The sequence below is a fragment of the Protopterus annectens genome, chromosome 11.part0 (genome assembly GCF_019279795.1).
Source record: "Protopterus annectens isolate FY-2018-M chromosome 11.part0, PAN1.0, whole genome shotgun sequence".
In the NCBI taxonomy this organism is placed as follows: domain Eukaryota; kingdom Metazoa; phylum Chordata; order Ceratodontiformes; family Protopteridae; genus Protopterus; species Protopterus annectens.
In genome coordinates, this window is record NC_056745.1 from 1,547,722,539 (window position 1) to 1,547,739,552 (window position 17,014).

At 45.1% G+C, this 17,014-nt stretch overlaps 1 protein-coding gene across 1 annotated transcript in view; it reads left to right on the forward strand.

The window, feature by feature from the left end:
* Positions 1–17,014, forward strand: part of GDI2 (GDP dissociation inhibitor 2) — a 771,636-nt gene that overhangs the window by 136,548 nt on the left and 618,074 nt on the right. The gene's annotated exons all lie outside the window — the stretch shown is intronic.

Consider the following 17,014-nt stretch of genomic DNA (forward strand, 5'->3'; position numbering starts at 1 on the left):
GTTTTTTTTTTTTTTTTTTTCCAGAATGTTGTCTTAAAGCATTTGATTGCCATGGTGGGTGAGCTGCTAGCTGAGATTCTAGTTATCCTTTGGGCCCATTTTTGCAGTTATGGCATGCAGAAGTTAACTGCAAGTACAATGCAGAAGTAGTTTATTACTAAATGAAAAGGTATTTTGAAATTAAATTTCCAAGCAGAAGGCTTGGCTTTCATATCTTTCACTTCTGCTTTATGTGCTAGACTTTGATTCAACATAGGTCTCATCTTATGGTAATTAGTGCTTTTGTTTCAAAGTTTGACTGTTTAGTAAAATTATGGGAAAAAGTCAACAGTGAGAGAAGGCACTTTGATATGTTTTAATTGTTACATTTTTTAATCAGGGTAGTGAGCTGAACCAGCAGGACTCGTTTCAGCCATAGCTCCAAAAGCCAATTACATACAGGAGGAAGAGAGGAAACAAAACATTGTACATAGACAATTACCCATTTCAAAGTACTTCTGAATGTACGACTAACGGATGAGACTGTGAGGAGCATTCGGAACGCTACTGCCTTTCCAACTATTTACATAGGTGAAGGAAGAGGACTGCATGCAGGGCTCGTATTAAAAAGTGGTGTGTGTGTGTGTGTGTGTGTGTGTGTGTGTGTGTGTGTGTGTGTGTGTGTGTGTGTGTGTGTGTGTACACAGCCTAGTACCTACCTAGGAAACTATCGGCCTGAGGGCCTACGTAAGCCTAGCCAACAAGGATGTTCATAGTGTTACTCTGCTGCAGTCATCACACTTCGGTTATCCTGTCGTCAGGCGGTCCCGCAGTCGGCCTGAGTTCCAAAGTCTTGGTTCGGCGTCTGCTGCTGTCGCTTCTTCCCTGACGTCAGTGCGCCAGGGGTATATAAGAGGCATCCGACGCCATTTTCTTCAGTCTTTCTTGCCACGCGGTGCCCGAAGCAGATAAGTTTGCAAGTGCCGGTCGGCCGACACCTGAGATTTTCGAATCGAATTTCAGTCCGAAGTCTTCAGAAGCTAAATACCCATTGGAGAACATTTTCTTGCCTCAGTCCGATGTCAGAAAAAGTTAACAATTGCATTTCTTGTGGGAAGCAGATAACTTATAAGGACTTTCATTCTTACTGTATACCTTGCCTAGGCCCAGGCCATGACGTCACTGGTTGTCTGTTTTGTGCTAGGTTCAATAAGCTAACTATAAAGCGACACTTTGATTTCGCCCGACACTACTTCAATAGGAAATTTAATTGTACTATGCCGTCGGAGCAACTGACTACTGGCGTGCATAAAAAACGCAAAGATAGACAGGCAGCCTAGATCCAAGCCAGACTCCGAGGCCTCGGCTGGGCCGGTCCCCCAGTTTTCAGTGAGGCGCCTATGCAGCCCCTGATGACCGCAGAATTGGAACCCCAGACCCCTTTGGATTCTCAAGCAGAGAGTACTAGGCCGACGCAGCCATTTTCTTTAGGCCCTACCGACAACATTGCAGAAGGAGAAGCCGGTGCTGTGGAAACACCTTCTGTTACAGAAGGTGTCTACAGACTACCCTCACCATTAAATATTATGCTAAGCTTAAAACTCCTTTAAAACCTAAAAAGACTGCACGTCAGTCTCCAGTTCAAGGCCCCATGCCTAAGAAACAGATGCTTAAGATGGCTGAAGATTTGATTACTCTGATCAGGGGTTCCCAACCCCTCCCCCCAGACAAAAGGCCAAAACAAGAGGAGGATTATGCCTCCTCTGATCAAGTTTGTATTTCCTAAGACTCCTCTGAGGAACAGGATTACTTTTTCCCCCCTATGAAGATTCTGATGCTGAAGATTCCATTCCCTCAGCATCTCCCCCTGAAGACTATTCCTTTTGGGAAACCTTGCATACCATGAAGAAACATTTCCACTGGGAAGGTCAGGACTACTCCGACTCAAAGAAAAGGCTCCGAGAGATGTTCTTCATCTCACATTGCTGCAGTCCTTACACTTGGGTAGTCCGCTGTCCTCGGTCGGCCCGAATATCAAAGTATAAGGCTGACGTCGGTCAAGGCGCATTAGACTGACATCAGGACGTCAGGGTACAAATGCGCATGACCGACGTCATATCCTCAGTCTTTTTTGCCGCATGGTCCGATGCAGAAGCAGCGTTGCAAGTGCCGTTGGCGTTCTGAAATTTTTCACGGAGTTTCAGACCGAGTCAAAGTTGGCTAAGTACCCCGTTGGGGAATATTTTAGTTTTTTCTTGCCTCAGTGGTTTACCGGATGTCAGAAAAAGTGAATAACTGTATTTCTTGTGGGAAACAGATACCGGATAGAGATTATCATACTTTGTGTATTCCTTGTTTAGGGCCTGAGCACGACGTTGTTGGGTGTCGCTTTTGTGCTAGGTTCAATAAGCGCACTATTAAGAGACGGTTAGATTGTGCCAGGTTAGTCTTCGGGAAGCGGTGCAATTATAATATGCCGTCGGATGCTCCGACGTCCGCTTCTTCGAAGAAGCGCAAGGACAAAGCAGCTAAGCCCAGGCAAGAAGAGCCGTCTGTACCGGATGCCGGTTCTTTAGAGGTGTCAGTGGAGCCGGGGGCTCCGCCGGAGGTTTCTCTGGAGTCCCAGGGGGAGACTCTGTTATTGCAGGATGTGGCCTCTCAGGAGGCAGGTCAGGCTGAAGGGGCTTCTCAGGTTACTGTACTCCCCTCCCTTCCTAGGGTGGTTAGGCCCTCTCCTTCTGTTTCCAAGGCTTCTCCCAGAGGCAGGCCAGGTTTAGCTTCAGTTGGTGTCACTCCTAGTTCTTCAGGATCTGTGCCCAAGAAGCATATGCTTAAAATGGCAGAAGATTTGATTACTTTGATTAGAGGTTCTTTGCCCTCCTGATAAGAGACCTAGGGTGGAACCTGAGTTGGGGAGTTTTGAGCAGGCTTCGATGTTTCAGAGTCTTCGGCTGAAGACTTGCAGGAGTATTCTCCTTATTCTGATTCTGATGTGGATGATTCTACTCCTTCTGCTTCTCCTCCTGAGGATTTTTCTTTTCAGAGACTCTTCATTCCATGAGGGAGCATTTTAAGTGGGAAGGTCAGGACTTCTCTGATTCCAGGAAAAGGCTTAGGGAATTTTGTTTTACCCCAGCATAGGCCTTTGGCTATACCTCCTGTTCTGGATGTTGTGGAAGATGTGTTTGCAGAGGCTTCTCTTAATCCTGATTCTTTGCCTCCTGCTCCTGTTAAACCGGATAGGTATTACAGGGTGCCTGAAGCTCATAAATATCTTTTTAAGAGTCCTAGGGCGGACCCAGAAACTGTTAGTCAGGGGCCTAAGGGTGTTAAGGCTTCTGTTGTTAAAAATCCGGTTCCTCCAGATAGAGGCCAGGGCTTTGGATAGATGGGGAAAGAAAGTCTATACTTCTTCCACCCTAGCTATGAGGGCTTTGAATTGCCAGATTCACATGTTGAAATACCAAAACTATCTACTTTCCCAATTGAAGTCTAAGGTAGATGCTCTGGCGGAAGGTATTGAGTGTAAAGAGTTACAAGATTTGGTACATGTTTCTGAACAGGTGGGTAAGCATTCTTTGCGATGTGGTTTTGATGCTGTGCAGGCCTCGTCTAGGGTGGCTGCCACTGGGTCAGTTCTTCGCAGGCACGCCTGGCTGAGGGATCAGAATTTATCTGACCATGTTAAGACAAGGATTTTAGATGCTCCTTTGCAGTCTGATGTGTTTGGTTCACCTGGTGAGGCAGTCTTAAAGAAAATGGAAGACAAGGCTAAGTCTATGCAGACTTAAAGATTTTTTGCAGGTTCAGCCTCCGAAGTTTAGTAGGAATTGGCCTACCAAGGGGTGGACGTATCCTTCTTATGATTCCCAGTCCTAGGGGTAGATCTAGATGTGGTAGGGGCAGAGCTCAGGGCTCTTTCAGGCCTAGAACAGGTGGTTCACCTGCACAGTCTTCGGGTGAGGGCAGGGGTCAGTCCTTTCGTAAACAGACCCAATGACCTACCTTTTCAGCTGCCAGAGCCTTCTCGTCTGGCAGCACCTTTGGGAGGAAGGTTGGCACTTTTCAAGGAAAATTGGAGTTTAATTACCCAAGACAGATGGGTATTGGATATCATACACCAAGGTTACAGGTTTTATTTCCATACCTTGCCTCCTTTCAAAGGCATGCCAGACGTTCCTCCTCAGCAAAGAATAGAGGCTCACAAACAAATTTCTCTGCTACTTCAAATAGGGGCCATACAGCCGGTCCCTATGCCAGAAGTGGGCCTAGGATTTTATTCTCGCCTGTTCCTAGTACCAAAGAAGGGGAACACGTGGAGACCAATTTTGGATTTATCTATCCTCAACACTTATCTGGACATTCCCAAGTTCAAAATGTTGACGTTACAACAGCTTTTACCTCTGCTGGGCAAAGATCATTGGATGGTAACTTTGGATCTCAAGGAGGCTTACCTTCATGTTCCTATCGGACTGAGTTGCAGGAAGTATCTGCGTTTTCAGGCTGGGACTTCTCATTATCAGTTCTCTGCATTGCCCTTTGGCTTATCTACTGCGCCCAGAGTGTTCACGAAAGTTCTGGCTCCAGTGCTAGCTTTCTTCAGGCTAAAAGGAATACAGATCTATCCTTATTTGGACGATTGCCTGATTCTGGCTCAAGGAAGGGACGAGCTTCTTCATCATTTGCAATATGTGATAGCAGTGCTAAGATGCCTGGGGTATTCTGTGAACGAAATAAAGTCCAGTCTAGTACCCTCTCAGGACATGTGCTTTCTGGGTGTAAGACTGAATACAGCATCCCAGATGGCCTTTTGACCCCGGACAAACAAAAGAATCTTTCCCTTTACTTTCATCAATTGTCTCATCAGTCCAGGCTGACTGCAAGGACAGTCCTTCAAGCCTTGGGGTTCATGGCATCTTGTATTCTGGTGCTTCCCAATGCCAAACTGCATATGAGGAAGCTACAATGGTATCTCAAAAATGTATGGACACAGCACTGCCAGGATCTGGACACTGTCATTCAGATAATACCTTGCATTCAAAAGGAATTTTTGTGGTGGGCTCAGGAATGTCACCTAAACAAGGGACTCTGTGACCCGGCCAGAGGCGAGTCAGATTCTAACGACAGATGCCTCAGACAAAGCTTGGGGAGCTCATCTAAATGGAAAGTGGATACAAGACACGTGGCCTGCCAGACTACAACATCTACATATCAACTTGAAGGAGATGTTAGCAGTCCAGTTTGCATTAATAGCTTTCAAGGATTTACTTCTTCCAGGGCAGGTGTTGATTCTAACAGACAACACAACTGTCATGTGGTACATCAACAAGCAAGGGGAACACATTCTTATCCTCTATGCAGGCAAGCAATGATTTTGTGGGAGACTGCTCTCAGTTTACAGCTAAATCTTCAGGCAAGGTTTCTGCCGAGAGCACAGAACTCCTTAGCAGATGTGTTGAGCAGACGAATTATGGATCCCCACGAGTGGAAATTGGATCCTCATGTATTTCAGAAATTGACAGTGTCATGGGGAACTCCAGACATAGATCTGTTCGCTTCTCCACTAAACCACCAGCTGCCAAAGTTTTGCACAAAAAGGTTTCATCCCACAGCTTGGAAAGTGGATGCTCTTTCTTTCAATTGGAGCAATCTTCATGTGTATGCCTTTCCACCTCTGCCTCTCCTCCCAAAGGTACTCCTAAAGATCAGACAGGACAAGCCAAAGATGATTTTAATAGCTCCAGATTGGCCTCGACAGCACTGGTACCCATTACTGAAGTCTGGTACGGGAGCCTCCATGGCCTTTGCCTTAGATTCCACACCTGTTGTCTCAGGAGAACAGTCATTTACTCAATGTCAAGCTTCACTCTCTTCACCTAACAGCCTGGCATATTCTGTTTTGAACCATAGAGGGTCTCAACTTCCACAGCAAGTTTTGAATGTTATTTTGGAAGCTAGAAGGCCTAGTACAAGGAAAGTGTACGCAGATAAATGGAAGAGATTTTTATTTTGGAGTGCAGCAAAGGATTTTGATGTTTCTGAGCCTAATTTAAGTGTGGCTCTTCAATATCTTACTGAGTTACTGGACAAAGGTTTGTCCTCTTCTATTAAGGTTCATGCTGCAGCAATTTCGGCTCACTATGACTGTGACCCACCATTGTTTTCTCATCCTTTGCTCAAGCAATTTCTTAGAGGGGCAAAGAATATAAGACCCCCACGTAGAGCTCCTACTCCTGCTTGGGATCTCAATTTTGTGTTGGAGAAACTCACTCTACAACCTTTTGAGCCTGCAGCTACTACCGAGTTGAAATATTTATCATGGAAGACTGCTTTTTTGTTGGCCATTACCTCTGCAAGAAGGGTTTCTGAATTGCAGGCCCTTATGGCAGTTGAGCCTTTCTTAATTTTCCATAAGGATAGGGTATCTTTGCGTACTAATCCTTCCTTTTATGCCTAAAGTGGTTTCTAGTGTGGCTTTAAACCAAACTATTTATTTGCCTACTTTTTATGCAAATCCCCAAAATAAAGGGGAAAAGATTTTGCACACTTTAGATGTACACAGGCAGTTGCGATATTATTTGAGCAGAACTAAAGGGTTCAGGCAGTCTCAGCAGTTATTTGTTTCTTTTGCTTTGAGTTTTCAGGGCAAGCCTGTGTCTAAACAAACTATTTCTAAGTGGATTGGGTTTTGCATTGCTTTCTGTTATTCCCATCATGGTAAGGAGATTCCAGCTGGGATTAGGCCTCATTCCACTAGGGCTACTGCCACTTGACAGCTTTTTAAGGGGTGGCAACTAAAGATATTTTGGAGGCAGCTACTTGGAGTTCAGTGCATACTTTCTCTAAGCATTATCACCTTCCACTTTACTCTAAATCTAGGGCTGGTTTTGCCACTGCTATTTTACAGGGCATTTTGGCAGCTCCTGCTTCTTTATAGTTTTGCCATCCTCCCTTACCTCTGCTTTGGGATTCTACCCAAGTGTAAGGACTGCAGCAATGTGAGATGAAGAACATAGTACAGTTTTGTACCTACTATAAATGTAGATGTTCGAAGATCCACATTGCTGCAGTCCAATTTACCCTCCCTCCTTCCCCTCTGTAGTTAGAGGCGGTTGTGTGGGTTGGGTTGTAAATATTGTGTATATTGTATATATTGTACATATTAGTGCAAGGATGGTTGGTTGTTTGCTGTCTTTTGGTTTTGGCCTTTCTTTTTAGGGTCTTCTGACATCTGGGGCAAGAAAAGACTGAGGATATGACGTCGGTCATGCGCATTTGTACCCTGACGTCCTGATGTCAGTCTAATGCGCCTTGACCGACGTCAGCCTTATACTTTGATATTCGGGCCGACCGAGGACAGCGGACTACCCAAGTGTAAGGACTGCAGCAATGTGGATCTTCGAACATCTACATTTATGGTAGGTACAAAACTGTACTTTTCTTTTACTTCCCCAGCACAGACCACTTGCTATCCCTCCAGTTTTAGACATTGTGGCTGATGTTTACTTAGAATCTAGTCTAAATCCAGATTCTCTACCTCCTGCTCCAGCCAAACCAGACTGATATTATAGAGTGCCTGACTCACACAAATTCCTTTACAAAAGCCCTGTTGCTGACCCAGAGACTAAGGCTTCTATGGCTAAAAATCCTGTACCCTTTGAAAGGGACTCCAGAGCACTAGATAGATGGGGGAAGAAGGTGTACACCTCAGCTACTCTAGCTATGAGAGCACTAAATTGTCATTTCCACATGCTGAAATATCAACAGTTCCTAATGTCTCAACTAAAACAAAAGATGAACACACACTCTCAACAGTCTGAATTCAAGGAAATGCAGGATCTGTTGCATGCAGCTGAACAGGTGTGCAAACGCACTTTACGATGTGGATTTGATTCCCGGGAAACTTCCTGTAGAGCAGCTGTTACTGGGTCTGTCATACGTAGGCATGCTTGGTTAAAGGAACAAACTCTGCCTGATCATGTTAAAGCAAAGTTACTAGATGGACCTTTACAGCCGGATGTCTTATTTTGGGTTAAAGCAGAAGAGGTTTTAAAGAAAATGGAGGATAAGGCAAAGTCTATGCAGACGGTCAAAGATTTCTTACAGGTACAACCCCCTCACTTCAGCAGAAATTGGCCAACAAAAAATTGATCCTTTCCAGCTTCTGACAGACCACAGAGGGGTAAATACAGACGCCCAAGGAGCAGAGGTCAAGCACATATCCCTTACAAACCTCGCCACTGGGGCACTGCAGCACAGAAGGGAGGAGAAGACAGGCCCCAAACTACTAGAAGACAAATAATGACTTAACCCTCAGACTGCCAAGCAAAGCTCTCTTGGCAGCTCCCTTGGGAGGAAATTTAGCACTTTTTGCAAACAACTGGCACATCATCACAAAGGACAAATGGGTCCTAGACATTATCTCACAAGGATACAGATTCCATTTCCACACCTTGCTAAGGATAAAAGGAATGTCAAACCTGACACAAAATCAATGGGCAGAGGCACACAAACAAATTGCAGCTCTCATGGACATGAGAGCCATTCAGCTGGTACAAGGAGCAAGGCCAAGGATTTTACTCTAGGTTCTTTCTAGTCCCCAGAAAGGACAATGCATGGAGACCCATTCTGGACCTTTCAGTTCTAAACACCTACTTGCAAGTACCCAACTTCAAGATGCTAACACTACAGCAGCTTCTTCCCATGTTGGGTAAGAAGGCTTGGCTAGTAACGGACCTCAAGGAGACATACCTGCATGTCCCCCCTATCAGACAAAATTGCAGAAGATACCTCTGCTTCATTGCAGGTTCAACCCATTACCAATTCTCTGCACTGCCCTTTGGCTCATCTACTGCGCCCAGGGTCTTCACAAAATGTCTGGCACCAGTACTTGCATACTGCAGACAGAGGAATTCAAATATACCCATACCTGGACGACTGCCTCATCCAAGCAGAAAACAAGGGCATTCTCTTACATCTGGCGTTTGTCAAACACCTAAGTTGCCTAGGGTACACAGTAAACGAAAAGAAATCAAAACTAGTGCCCTCACAGAACATGACATTCCTGGGTGCCAGCTTGAATACAACTGCCCAGATGGCTTATCTCACGCCAGACAAGCAACTACGAATAACTCAGTACTTCAAAATAATGGCAACAAAGACCCAACTTCCTGCAAGAAAAATTCTGCAGGCCTTGGGATTCATTGCATCTTGCATACTACTACTAATACCATTTGCAAAACTGCATATGAGGAAATTACAATGTTACCTGAAAAGCGTATGGACTCGCCACAGCTTGGGAACAATGATACCTCTCATTCCCGGCCTGCAACAGGAGTTTCTATGGTGGTCTCAGGCATGTCACCTCAATGGTCAGCCTTTCACCTTACCCCCAGCCAGGCAAACTGACAACAGATGCATCGGACTGTGCCTGGGGGGCACACATGGCAGGACAGTGCACAAGGCAAATGGACTACAGATCAAAGAAATCTGCACATCAATCAAAAAGAGATGCTAGCTGTACAGAATGCTCTGACAGCCTTCAAGGACCTCTTGCATCCAGGACAACTTATAATAAGGACAGACAATACCACAGTAATGTGGTGCACAAACAAGGGGGTACACATTCCTACCCTCTACGCAGACCAGCAATGACCTTGTGGAACACGGCACTGACTTACCAAGTTCAATTACAAGCACAATTCCTGCCAGGAAGAAAGAACACATTGGCAGACTACCTAAGCAGGAACATCCTGGATCCCCACGAGTGGAAACTGGATCCAGAAGTATTTGCAGTGATAACTCAAAAATGGGGGCGCCCAGACATAGTTTTGGGGGTTGGCAAACAGGTCAATCAGATATCAAAATTTTGCACAAGGACATTTCACCATTAAGCTTGGAAAGTGGACGCACTCTCATTCAGTTGGAAAAGGTTGACAGTATATGCTTTCCCTCATTGCCCCTTCTAACAAAGGTACTGCTGAAAATCAGAATGGAGAGACCACGAATGATACTCATTGCTCCAGACTGGTCACGCCAGCACTGGTACCCACTACTAAGGAGCATGGCCCACCATGGATTTTGCCACAAATTCCCCATCTGCTCACATAGCAAGACAAATTCTACACAGCCAACTCAAGACCTTAAATCTGGCTGCATGGCAAATCACCTACACAACCAGCCAGCTCCTCCTTCACAAGCTGTTATGGATGTCATTCTGGAGGCCAGGAGGCCCAGCACCAGGAAAGCCTACTCAGACAAATGGAAAAGATTTTGCGCCTGGAACCAAGCTAAAGGTCAAAATACCCTTGAGCCGGACATACCTCAGATTCTACAATATTTAACGGAGATGTTACACAAAGGACTTTCATTTTCATCTATTAAAATCCACGCCTCAGCTATTTCAGCTCACTACAACACAGATCCTCCCTTATTTTCACATCCACTTCTAAGGCAGTACCTCAGAGGGGCCAAAAACATAAGGCCTCCCAGGAGAGCACCAACGCCAACTTGATACCTCAACTTTGTTCTGGAAAAGCTTATGCTACCACCTTTTGAGCCGGCTAACTCAGCTGATTTAAAGTTTACATCATGGAAAACTGCCCTGCTGTTAGCAATTACTTCAGCCAGAAGAGTCTCAGAGCTACAGGCACTAATGGCAATAGAGCCTTTCCTCATTTTTCATCAAGACAGAGTTTCTCTACGAACTAACCCCTCCTTTATGCCAAAGGTGGTATCCAATGTGGCTCTAAATCAAACCATCCATTTACCCACCTTTTTCCCAAATCCACATAAAGGAGAAAGACTCCTGCACTCCTTGGACATTCACAGGCAACTACGTTACTACTTGGATAAAACTAAGGTTTTCAGAAAATCTGACCAGCTCTTTGTATCTATGCTACAGCATCACAAGGAAAGGCTATCTCAAAACAGACCATTTCAAAATGGATAGGACATTGCATACGTTTTTGCTACACCCACCGTGGAAAGCCAGTTCCTGCTAGCATAAGGCCCCACTCTACCAGGGCAGCAGCTACATCTACAGCCCTCCTCAGGGGGGTGCCAACCAAGGATATTCTGGAAGCTGCAACTTGGGAGTTCAGTACACACCTTCACCAAACACGATCACTTACCACTTTACTCTAAGACTAGAGCTGACTTCGCCACTGCAGTTTTGCAGGGCTTTCTAGCCCCTTCTAACCCTGTTTGATTCCACCTCTCATACTTAGCTTTGGGATTCAACTCAAGTGTGATGACTGCAGCAGGGTAACATGATGAACATAGTACAGTTTTGTACCTACCATAAATGTAGATGTTCGAGTGTTCACCCTGCTGCAGTCCAGGTTATCCTCCCTCCTTTCCCTGTGATCCAACTAAAACCTTTCCATGCCTTTTAATCTGATACAACCTTTGTGGTGTATTTGCTTATAGCTGGGGGTATGTTTTGTTTTGTGCATCACTTTTATTATTGGAACTATCTAGTGACCTATTGGGGGGCACCTGACGTCTGTGGCAAGAAAAACTGAAGAAAATGGTGTCTGATGCCTCTTGTATACCCCTGGCACACTGACATCAGGGAAGAAGCGACAGCGGCAGACGCCGGACCAAGACATTGGAACTCAGGCTGACTGCGGGACCGCCTGACGGCAGAATAACCTAAGTGTGATGACTGCAGCAGGGTGAACACTCTAACATCTACATTTATGGTAGGTACAAAACTGTACTTTCCCTGGCTTACTCCACCCAAGAAAGTTATTTTCCTGTGCCACTGTCGAATAGACACACACAAGTGATCCCTGGGGTGTAATTTCTATTTCCCGTCCACTTATCAAGATTTTTCTTGAGTGCTAATGATTAACTTTGCTTGACATAGATGGGTAGCCTGTTCCAGAGTATGGGAAGTCTCTGGGACAGGAATCTATCCCTCCAGCATGTCCAGTTTATTGTGGTGACAAGGTTTAGGTCCCTAGAGCGTGTAGCTCGGAGGGATTGCGATTTCTTTAGATGTAGAATGTCAAACAGCTCTGGGATTGACACAGCTTTATATGTTAGGCAGAGATCACCTGTGAGTAGGCAATATGCTATGGAGTAATGCTGGATTTGTTGCGACTGTCATTGTAGGGCATCTGAGGCCCGTAATGCTCCGTGAGGTACTTGTGGCCTTTCCAGCTGCTGCAGATGTCTTGTGAGGTACATTCCAAAAGGGACGTTGTACTCTATAATGGATGTTCTTCGTGTTTCACTGTTGCAGTCATTACATTTGGGTAATCTGTTGGCAGGTTGCCCTCAGTCTGCCTGAATTCCTAAGTCTTGGGTCCTGCGTCAGTTGCTGTCTTCTCTTCCTTGATGTCAGGGGTATAAAACATGCAGCCGGCACCGTTTTCTTTAGTCCCCCTTGCGAAATGCTTCTGTTTTGGGCACCGTGTGGCAAGTGCCGGTCGGCCAACTACTGAAATATTCGCGTTTGAGTTTCAGAACTGAAGTCTTCAATAAAGCTAAGTACCCTGTCGGAGAAACTTTACCGATGTCAGAAAAAGTTTAATAATTGTATTACTTGTGGGAAGCAAATACCTGAAGGATTTCCATTTATACTGTATTCCTTGCCTAGGCCCTGACCACAACGTGCTTGGCTGTCTGTTTTGTGCTAGATTTAACCAACGCACTATTAAGCATCTGTATATTTTTGCATCAAAGTATTTTGGAAACCGATTTAACTAAACAGAGATGTCGTCGGATAGCAATCTGACTACCGGAGTATATAAAAAACGCAAAGAAAAGGACAGAGAAAGGCAGTCTAGATCCAAAACTGATGACTAAGCTTCTCCTAAGCCAGTCGCCGGTACTCAGTGAGGCGCTTTCGCAGCTCCTCATACCCGCTACCTTCGAGTCGCAGGCCTCTACCGACACGCTTGTGGAGTCAGACATGCCACAAGATACTCAAGGTATTGGACCGACGGATGCATCTCCCTCTGGGTCCAGAGCTGCTGAGCAGGCACTGGCTTCTGAGGGTGTATTCAGACCTCGACATTTGTACATCAAACCGACAAAAGCTGCTAAACCGAAGGCAAAGACACCTTCTAAAACTAAAAAAAGACACCTGAGCCATGTGCACAAGCCTCTATGCCTAAAAAACAGATGATCAAAATGGCTGAAGACCTTATTACCTTGATCAGGGGTACCCTTCTCCCTCCAGATAAGAGGCCTAGGCAAGACACTGACTATGAATCTTCAGATCAGATTTCTATTTCTTCTGATCAGGAATTATCTTTACCTCCCTATGAGGATTCTGATGCTAAGGAGTCTATTCCATCTGCATCTCCTCCTGAGGATTATTCATTTGGAGAAACCTTGCATACTTTGAGGGAGCATTTTCACTGGGAGAGTCAAGACTTCTCAGAATCAAAAGAGGCTCAGGGATTTCCTCCTCCCTCAGCACAAGCCTGTAGCCATTCCTCCTGTGTTAGACATTGTGGGTGATTTTTCGGAGTCAAGCCTGACCCCTGACTCTTTTTACCTCCGGCTCCCAGTAAGCCTGACAGGTATTACAGGGTCCCTGACTCTCAAATTGTTATTTAGAAACCCTGCTGCTGATCCTGAAACTATCTCACAGGGTCCTAAGGGAGTTAAGGCCTCAACAGCAAAAAAAACGTACCCCTTCCGACAGATTCCAGGGCGCTGGACAGATGGGGGGAAAAGGTTTATACATCTGCAACCTTGGCAATCAGGGCCTTAAACTGTCAATTTCATATGCTTAAATACCAACAACATATTATGGGATTGCGGAAACAGAAAATGATGGTGATTTCAGAATGTGCAGAAAATAAGGAATTGTGGGAATTCTTGCATGCAGCTGAACAAGTTGGAAAGCATACTTTGCAATGTGGTTTTGATTTTTTAGAGGCCTCCTGCAGGGCCGCAGTTACTGGATCTGTGATTAGAAGGTATGCCTGGTTAAAGGAACAAAATTTGCCTGATCATGTTAAGGCTAAATTACTAGATGCACCTTTACAGCATGATTCTCTGTTTGGTATTAAGGCAGAAGAGTTTTTAAAGAAAATGGAAGACAAAGCTAAGTCTATGCAAACTGTTAAGATTTCTTAAAAGTGCAGCCACCTAGATTCAGTAGACACTGGCCTACAAATAATTGGTACTTTCCTGTGTCAGAGCTCAAAGGGGCAAATCCAGATGCCTTAAGGGTTCCAGGTACCAGGATCAAGACTCATACAGGTCAAAGCAATGGGGCGCATCCACCTCCAAATCTGGAGGAGATAAAGTGCAAACCTACGGAAAGCAATCCCACTGACTTCCCTCTGCCTACACCAAGCACTTATCTTTTGGCAGCACCCATAGGGGGTAAATTAGCACTTTTTGCTCAAAATTGGCAGTTAACCCAGGACAAGTGGGTACTGAACATCGTATCACAGGGATGCAGATTCCATTTCCACACTCTGCCAATGACAAATGGTTGGCCAGACCTGCCAGAAAACCAATGGACAGAGGCACAAACAGATGACATCCGTCATGGATATGGGGGCCATTCAGATGGTACCAGAACAGGAAAAAGGACAAGGTATTTACTAAAGACTGTTCTTGGTACCCAGAAACGACAAGGCCTGGCAGCCAATACTGGATTTATTGATTTTGAACACATACCTGGACATTCCAAAATTCAAAATGCTCACTTTGCAACAGCTTCTGCCCATGCTGGGCAAGAATGCTTGGCTGGTGACTTTAGATTTAGAGCCATACCTGCATGTCCCAATAAGACAGTCATGCAGAAGGTACCTCAGATTCAAGGTTGGCTTACTGCATTAACGATTCTCTGCACTGCCATTTGGCTTATCTACTGCGCCCAGGATCTTTTAAAAGTGCCTGGCACCAGTAATTGCATTTTGCAGACAAAGAAATATTAAAATATATCCTTACTTGGACGACTGTCTCATTCAAGCAGAGAACAAGGACACTCTCTTCTACGACACCTGGCGTTTGTGAAAAGGCATCTAGCATGCCTAGGTTACACAATAAACTAAAAGAAATCATGACTGGTACCCTCTCAAAAGATAACATTCCTGGGTGCAAGCTTGCATACTACTGCACAGATGGCTTACCTCATGCCAGATAAATGAGGGCAACTGACTGCTTGCATCAAACTGAGTTAAACAAAAACCAAGTCTTCTGCAAGACCAATTCTGCAGGCTCTGGGCTTCATGGCATCTTGCATTCTACTAATTCCATATGCAAGACTGCATACGAGGAAACTTCACTGGTACTTAAAATGTTTATGGAGTCAGCATTCACACAGTCTGGAAACAATGATTCATCTCATCCCCTCCCTGCAACAGGAGTTTCTTTGGTGGGTAAAGGCCTGTCACCAAAACATGGGACTGCCCTTCAATCTACCCCCTGCCAGCCAAACCTTAACAGCAGACGCATCAGATTATGACTGGGGGGGCCCAAATGGCAGGAAGATGCATTCAGGGCATATGGGCACCAAACCAAATGCATCTACATATCAACCAGAAAGAGATGCTAGCCGTTCAAAATGCCCTAACAGCATTCAAGGACTTACTTCATCCAGGGCAACTACTGATGGACTGACAACACCACAGTCGTGTGGTATATAAACAAGCAAGGGGGCACGCACTCATACCACCTTTGCAGATTAGCCATGGCACTATGGGACACAGCTTTGACCTTCCAGATGAATCTTCAAGCACAATTCCTGCCTGGAGAACAGAACACACTGGCAGACTAAGCAGAAACCTTATGGATCCTCATGAATGGAAACTAAATCCACAAGTATTCAGCATCATAAGAGCAGCTGTTACTAGCCATAGATCTATTTGCTTCTCAAAATTATCAACTGAAAAGATTATGCACAAAGACTTATCACAGACGAGCATGGAAAGTGGACGCCCTATCTTTCAGTTGGAAAAACCTATCCGTTTCTGCCTTTCCTCCTCTGCCTCTCCTACCCAAGGTTCTCCTGAAAGTCAGACAAGAAAAGCCAAAGATATTAATTGCCCCGGACTGGCCCCGCCAATACTGGTACCCAATCCTAAGAAACTTGTCTCAATACCCAGCTTGGACCTTGCCTCAAAGACCACAGCTACTGTCCCACCAAAACAATCAGATCCGGCACAATCATCTACTGACTCTGAACCTGGCAGCATGGTTAGTCATGTAATCATACCAACGACACCTCTCAGTAAAGCTGTGATGGATGTCATTTTGGAAGCCAGAAGGCCTAGTACTAGAAAATCTTCTGCTGACGAATGGAAGAGATTTTGTGCTTGGAATCGAGCACAAGGAACTGATGCAATAGAACCACATATTCCTCCGATATTACAATACTTAACCGAGATGCTTGACAAAGGCTTATCTTTCTCATCAATCAAAATCCATGCCTCTGCCATTTTGGCTCATTACAATACAAAGCCACCAATCTTTTCTCATCCCTTACTAAAACAGTCTTAGAGGAGCCAAAAACCTAAGGCCTCCTATATCACCTTTACCTGCATGGGACCTCAATTATGTGTTGGAAAAGCTCACCCTACCTCCATTTGAACCAGCTGCTTCCACTGATAAAAAGTTCTCATCATGGAGGACAGCCCTGCTACTAGCAATTACTTCAAGAAGGGTTTCAGAGCTACAGGCCCTCATGGCCATAGAGCCTTTTATCATATTTTACCCGGACAAGGTGTCTGAGAGCAAATCCTATTTTTATGCCTAAGGTGGTTTCCCGTGTGGCTCTTAACCAAACAATCCATCTGCCAACTTTTTATCCAAATCCGCGGAACAAAGGGGAGAGAATTCTGCATTCCTTGAACGTTAGACAGCTAAAATTCTACTTGAGCAGCACAAAAGCTCTAAGAAAAACTGAGCAAATAGTGTCATATGCTGCAGGATCAGAAGGAAAAGCCATCTCAAAGCAGACAATTTCAAACTGGATAAGCCACTGCATCTGTTCCGTTTCTGCTACTCGCACCATGGTAAACCTGTGCCCAGTGGCATTGTCTTATTCCATCAGAGCTGC